The following is an 8,426-nucleotide window of genomic DNA, read 5'->3' on the forward strand; positions in this document are numbered from 1 at the left end:
AGGGTGATTACCATAGGTTGGATTAGCCTAATTTTTCTAACATACATATTTATTCATTTAATGAAATTTGACTTAATATATATTATATGCTTTCAATTCATTGTATAATGAAGTACATACTACATTTTATAGTGTTATCCATGTCATTAATGAGGAGATGTCAATTACTATTGGGTTGTTGGGTGGTATTGATCATTTCCAAAATAAAAATAAACAGAATCCCAACTAACAAAATTACAATAATAACATTAATTGCAAAGTTATGGCATATTCATCATTCATACATATAAATTTTTTGTGTTATAAAAAAAAAAAAAAAACTTAGATATATATTACATCAAAGATGGGTATTGGAGGGTCACATCATGAAGGGTAACCATTTTTCAAAAGCATATTTCACATGATTAAAATATTGAAGAACTAAGCTTATCTTTGTCATTGTCCTTGAGATCGAATGAAGCATCAACAAATATAAAAATGGTATTAGCATCAAGGATAATAGGACCAAATGATGGAAATGACTAAAAACATGAACAAACCTTTGTGGCAACTTTTTTTGTCCATCACTCACAAATGTTGGATCGATCCAACAACAAACACGCGAATCTAATCCATTAAGAGCATGTGTGCAAAACGCCTTCAAAAATCATCATAAGAGTCTCTACAATCAATAGGTATATCAATATAGAGAAGATCAACCATAAAAACAATTGCATCCATCCATCAATCTAACATTAATGGAAACAATGAAGTTGAAATATATATATATATATATAAGAAACATCTATACAATCATATACTAATTCATCCATTATCCTCATTCAATCATGCATTAAAAATTATCAGCATTATTAACATCATATATGCAAACATAAAAATGATAAAAATGCAAAAATGCAAAAATTTCTACATCAACAAATAAACCTTTCAGGTTAATATTCTCCTATAACCAAAAAAAGGAATTGTTATCTTGAAACCATTTAGCTTGGATTGGGCTCTTGTTACTTGAAAAATTGCAATTTTTTGTTGAAAATGTGAAGAGTTTGTTTGGATTTGTAAGTTTGGTTGATCTTGGTAGTTGTTTTCTTCCCACAAAAAACCTTCAATTTTTTAATCTAATGCCGTATGAGGATGTAATAGATGAGGAGCATAAAATTCCTTCAACAACAAAGACAAAAATCAGGGAAATTGTTAAAAATCATACCCTAACACTAATTTTAAAAAATCAAGAATCCCTAAATCTAATTTCACCTCTCTTGTTCCTAAATTATTAGGTAATGTTTACAAGTTTGAAGATCTACCTCCATGAACCATGATTATGCTTTTGTCTCCAAAGTCAATAATAATAATAAAATAAAATAAAAAGGCAACTTAATTTTGCCTTCTATCTTCAAAGTAAAAAAATAAGACAATTTCATTCAATTTATAGAATTATCATTTTTCATTGAACTCCATCTTTATCATTATAATTTGGATGAGAAGTAAGTAGGGATCAAGTTAGTTTAGGGTTTTAATTGAAAATGAAAAAGAGGATTAACACCAGGCCTCCAAGATCGGGTATTATAATCCTAAATTTGATGATTTTTTACTTTCATATATATATATATATATATATATATATATAAGACATTTCTAAGTTTTTTTTTTTTTAAAAAAAAAAAGAAAACTAAAAAGAAAACGAAGTAATCATTAATCGTTTAACCATTATTGGTTGTCATGTTACACTTTGATTAATCAAGAGGATGTCAGTGAAGTGTTAGAAAACTAAGATATCAATAGTATAATTGCCATTAACTTTAGGATTGTCTTTGTAAATTTTTCCTATTTTTAAATATAAGGTTTAAAAGTTTTAATTTTCTTAAATATGAAATTTTGACAATCTATTCCTATCTTAGAGTTGTATCACTTTAGTAAAATATATGGAAATGATCCACTCATTTGCTTTATGTTCTTTATTTATAGCCAAATATAATTTTTATAAATATTATTTGAAATATTACAATGTACATTTATATTATTAGCAAGTAAAAGTTATTGTCTTTTTATTATTTTATCATAAAAAAAATAAAAGACAAATATTTGGATCCATTTTATATGTAGATAAAAAGATAGAATCAATTTTTGTCTCACCGTTTGTTATCTATTGAAATTAGGTTAGTCTATGGATCAATCAAAAATAAATGTCTATAATTAATTAAATATTAAATACCCAATTAAATGACATGGTTGAAAAAGAATTATGTATCACAAGGAATCTTGCAAAAGAAGATAAGTTATTTTTTTTATCAAATAAAAAAATAATTTTTAGTTATACAACTAAGGTTGTAAGTAAAACTGAAAAAACCAATAAACCAATCCAAACAAAACCGATCATATTAATTTGATTTTCAATAATAAAAATAGTTGATTCGGTTTGAGAATTGTGAAAACCGATTTGGTTTTCGATTTTCTTGTTTCTTAATCAATAAAAATCAAACCAAACCAATATTCTAAAACTTATATATAATTGTTTGATATGTAATAAATTTTTATATTAAATTCTACTAAAATAATTCTTTGTTTTTTAAATGCATTTAATATATTTTTAACATGAAATTCAAGTTGATTTCAATTAATTTTAAAAATAAATTAGACTTAAAGTTTAATATAAACTTAATTTAATGGGTTTTATACTCAAAACAAACATAAATATACAACTTGATTGAAAATTAAAAAAGGCTATTAAATTGAGTTGACATCGATCTACAAAAATTGAACCAAATCGGCCTCAAAATGTTTAGTTTGGTTTGGTTTTTCACTTCAAATTTGATCAATTTGATTTTTATCATATATAAAATTGACTATATTTCTTTGAATCATTTTTTTATTGGAAAACCAATGGAATCAGCCTTATTTATTGTCAATATAATTGTTTAAATAGTTTCTCAAGGTAGCATATGAAATGAAAACAGTGAAACCTCTTGCACCATTGTCTTCTATGTTTTCTATTTTCGTTTAAAAAAAATTAAAGTATAATTTGTAAACATGTTTACATATTGTTTCCCCATTTCCAAAATTAAGTTAAGAAAAAGGGAAAAAATGAAAATACCAAATTAATATTTTCATAAAAAAATTTAAAAAAAAATAAAAATAGCTAAATAAACAAAATCACATAAAAAAAAAACCTTATGTAATCTAAGTTATAAAGAAATAAAATAATATAAAAAGGAACAAAATAGCATAAAATAGTATATATTTGAAATCAAATATTATATTATTCTTACAATAATTGAATACTATTTTATTTTATTTATTAAATTATAGATTATTATAAGTGGATATATTTTTATATTATAAATTAATTGATTTTAGTAGATTAATTATTAAGCATCAACTATAAAGGCATAAAAGTTTGTGTTCAATTTAAACTTAAAAGTTGTTTGGGACAATGTTTAACTTTTGCGCTCAATAATATTTTAGAATATTTTTACTAAAATTAAGGATGATTTTAATATTATCAAAAAATTTAATTAAATAAAATTTTACCTTCAACAAACATTTTTGGAAAAACATGATTGTATGAGTGCTCTATTTTTCAGGGCTACAACTTGGATGGATTGATCAAGTTGATAATTAATCCAAGTCTAACTGGATTTAAAAAGCAATCAGTTGAACTCAATTTGAACTCTAATATGAAGTATTCATCTTGAACCTAACTCAACTTAAACTCTAACCCAAGGTATTCAGATAAGCTCAATTCAATCTCATTTTTCTAAGTTCGGGTTGAGTTCAGATTGGTTGGGTTAGTTAGGTTAATCGAGTTAGATTTGAGTTGAATGCGTTAAATTCAGGTTGGTTGAGTTGCATAATTCAAAATTCTTATATAATATTTCTTAAATTTTTTTAAATATACTTATATGAAAATTTAAATAATAAATATAACAAAATCTCAAGATATCAATAAAAGAATAAACATAAATTTATATATTTTCTAAAAATAAAAATTATATATTATATAATATTATTTGATATTTTTAATAAAAATGAATATTATTATATAAGATAAAATATATTATAAATATTATAAAAACATTAAATCAAGTTAGAGTTAGACTCAAGTTGTCTGAACCTTAGCCCAAGCCCAATCTAAATTGAGTTTGGTTTGAAAAAACTAAATTCGAGTATTGAAATGATTACCCAGATTCGTCTAAACATCAGGTTGAATTCAGATTATGTCAAATCTACCCTCCCATGTTTAAAAAGTTGATACCATAATAAAAATTCAAAAAAAGAGTCTTAACCCATGTTTGAAAGATTGATACTATAATAAAAATCCAAAAAAAAAAAAAGTCTAAAAAGTTAACCTCCTTTTAGTCTATAATAATTTAATTTTAAAAATTTTCGTAAAAATTTTATTTAATTTTGTCAACAAAGTAAACTATTTATAAAGACAAAGCAAAGGAAAAGAATATTACAACCCTCAGAAAATTCAAAACAAAAGATCCAAAAATATATATATATATATATATATATATAAATTTAGTATTCTTTTCTTTTTTTTCAACAGTCAATTGCAACTGGTCCAAGGAAGCAAGCTCTCTCTCTTCGTCATCTTTATAAACCCCTGAAACCCTTCCATCTTTTCTCAGTCTCCGCCATCTTCTCAGACACGGAACAATGGAAGACACCATTTTCAAGATGTTGAAGATTCAGAGGACGCACTATCACTCTGCGACCTCCCTATTCGCAACAGGGAAGAAAATATCGGTGTCAGCGGGGTCAACGCGATCACAGGCTACAGTACGGCACTTTACCTCTTATATATATATTAAAAGTTAAGATATAAATAAAACATATACTTAAAGAACAAATTAATTATAACTATTTTATAATTTGAACAAAAAAATTTTATTTAATTGATTAATAAAAATATATTATAATTTTTTTTATAATGTTTTTAATATTATTAATATATTAATTAAATATTAAAATTTTATATATCATAATTTTAATATTAAATAGATTTTAAAATTAAACATATTATAATCACATATCACAATATTATCATCAAATAATGTTTGATATAATTTAATAATCAGTATACACTTATCAAATTTATATTTTGTATTGGCACGTATAATATTATATATATAGATTAATTTATTTAATAAAATAACTTTAAAATAACTGTTATACTTTTAATTTTATTTCTAAAAATTTTATTTTATATTTTTATAAGTTTTGATCAATTTTAGATCTACTGATATTTTATGTCAAAATATCTTCCGTAATGTATTCGTGTTAACCAAACTTTCATAAACTTTATGCGGAAATAATTATTTTGAAAACAATTTTGGATACATAAAACAAATAAATGGAAATACTAAAATAATAATCATATTCTTACCTTGATCCATAAAATGAGATTGAGTTACCTTGTAAATTGTATTGTCAAAGACTTCAACTCACCACTCTCATATAGTGGATGGGTCACTTGTGTGGTGTATGTTGTTAAAAATTAAACAACAAGAAAGAAAAAGACATAAGAATGAGAGTATGACTTGGGACCTCAATTTATAATAAGTTGTACATCTCTTAATCTTTCCATCAAAGACTATATGAGAGTTATACTCATTATTTACACTCATTATGTATAAATTAATGGGTAATGGTGGGTTATGAACTTGAATGCATCCATATAATTGCATAGGTTATACCTTTCCATTTTCCTCCATTACTCATTAACATAATGTACAAATAAATTTCATAAAGATGGGGTTACAAAAATTGTAACACCACATTCATGAGTTAAATTTTCTAACTCCCCATTTGTAATTTGAGTCTTTCATACATAAGACTCTTGGATGCCCAATCAATTGATTCACGCCTGGTTGTTCGGCCCGCCCAAGTTCCATTCCCGCCAGAGATGGAACTGAGCGACATGAGGAGGAGACAGACTCGCCGGACTCCGGCGCCGCTGTTATCAACGGAAAACAACGGTGAGGTGGTTGATGGAAGTGGGAGAAGAGAGAAAGTGGGCCTGCTGAGGAGCTGCTTGAGCGAGGCTGCGTTTGGCTGCATTTTTCTAGTCTGAAATCGGTCTGAGCCCAGTGCATAATCGGCCAATTTAGAGTGCGATTTACAGAGTTAAAAAATATTATAAATAATTTTTGAACGTTAAAACTGATTTTTCAAGTTTTAAGAAGCGTTTTTCAAAATTTATTGAACACCTAATATTTTTTAAATTAAAAATATTTTCTAAAATCATTATTAAACAAACTTTTAAAATCCAATCTGAAAATATTTTTTGGAGGATCACGTATAGAGTGTTTATCCATAAAACACTATATGCAATTTTTCAATACTACATACAAGTGAATCAATAATTTTTCAAAATTTTAAAAATATTTTCTAAATTTTATCAAATATTTAATATTTTCTTAAAAACATTTTTTAAATTAAAAGTACCTCCTAAAATCACCTTCATATGGACTCTTATATTAAATTGATTCATATAATTTGTTATTTATTTATTTATGTAACTTGCATATGAAAATATTTCTTCGTTATGTTTTTCCACGATATCTAATGATTTTACAAATAAAGTCATAAATAACTCCTCAAGTTACTACTAATGTTTTTATAGCCACCCAACTAGTTACACGTCATTACGAGAATACCTATTACTAAAAGATCAAAGAATCAAGTTTGGTAAATGTTTGTGTGAAAGAAGATTTAAGTTTTATTTGATAATTGTATTTGAAAATAATTTTTTGTCCTTCAAAATAAAAAAATAGAAAAATATGTTTGACAATCCAAAAATAAAAAATAGTTTTTTATTATTAAAAATAAATAAAAATTGATGTTTTTAAATAACATATTTTTGTTGTTTTAACTTTTTTTATATAATTACTTTTTAAAATAATTACACAAATATGAAAAATAATTAAAAATAAAGCATTACATATAAAAATTATGTTTAAAATATAAAAAATAGGTGAAAAATATTTTAGATTCTCAAACAAATATCTATTTTATAAAATATCATATACCAATGTTCAAAAAAACTATTTTGGAAAATAATTACCCCACAAGGCCTTAGCTATTGCTATGACTAGGGAATATGTCTTTTATGCAGAATAAAACTTGGTCTTTGATGTGATTACTAGTAATAAGAAAGGTTATAGAACTTAAATGAGTGTTTGAGGTAAAAAAAAAAGAGTAAAGGTACACTTCAAAACTATAAGGTCATAATTGCATTGCAAGTTGCGAGAGGCTTGGTGTGATATGAAAGAAGCCTCGTGTGATTAGTTTGATACATTATGTTTTAAAGTGTATTTAATAGTGATTTTATAAAATGTTTTTAGTCTTTCTAACACTTAAATGATAAAAAATTTTAAATATTAAAAATACTAAAAACGTTTTTTAAAATCACTACCAAACAGATAATTACATTTTTTTGGTTTTCTATTTGCTAGGATCACTCCATAACATTCCAGGAATGTTATTGTATATGTTGATAACACTGGAGACTCGGTCGAACATGAAGTTTGCTTTGAAAGAGTTGGGGATAATCAATTGTTTTTTAGAAATTCGAGTTGAGCATACAAGTGAAAGTATTCATATATCTTGTATCAAGTATACTCCTAATTTGATGTATAAAACCAAAATGCAACATGTCAAGCCTTTCTCAACTACAATGATAAATGGTTTGAAGCTCTTTGGCGTTGGGAGTGACCGAGTGGAAGACAACTAACTCTACACATCCATTTTGACCAGGTCCACAATATATGGCCATCACATTACCAAGGATTAATTATAACCACACCGAAAATCAATAAAAATAATATTAAGATATCTGAAAGGAACACTCAACTATGGTTTCCACCTGAGAAGAAAATCTATTATTAATTTGATTAGCTTTTGTGATATTGACTAGGCTTCAAATCTAAAAGATAGAAGCTGTACTACATGAGACTGTGAATACTTCTACTTAGATTTGGTTGTTTGTTATTCAAATAAATGGCAAAGAGTTTCTGAGGTAGTATTTGTTTTTTTACTTAATTTTAAATAGAACATTAATATTGTTAAATATTAAATTGTTTGTTTTTGTAGTATTTTATTTTTATCAAGTATTAAAAAGTAAAGAAAAATCAATATGTTATTTTTTTTATTTATAAAAAAATTACATATTTTTGTTTTTTCTATTTAATAAAAAATTTATAATAAGTTATTAAAAAAGTAGAAAAACAAATTGTTTTAAGCAAAAAGCCAAAAAAACAAACACCACCTTAGTCTAGTGCATATAAGAGCTTGGTAGATCTAATTGTTAAGATAACTCAAATACAAATTCTAATTTCAAAACTCAAAGTCATTGTTTCTAAAACTCCAATAATTTGATATGAGCAAAAATTGATTAAATTTGAAAAATTCACTCTTCTAATGTT

This window comes from Vitis vinifera, chromosome 13 (assembly GCF_030704535.1).
Source record: "Vitis vinifera cultivar Pinot Noir 40024 chromosome 13, ASM3070453v1".
Classification (NCBI taxonomy): Eukaryota; Viridiplantae; Streptophyta; class Magnoliopsida; order Vitales; family Vitaceae; genus Vitis; species Vitis vinifera.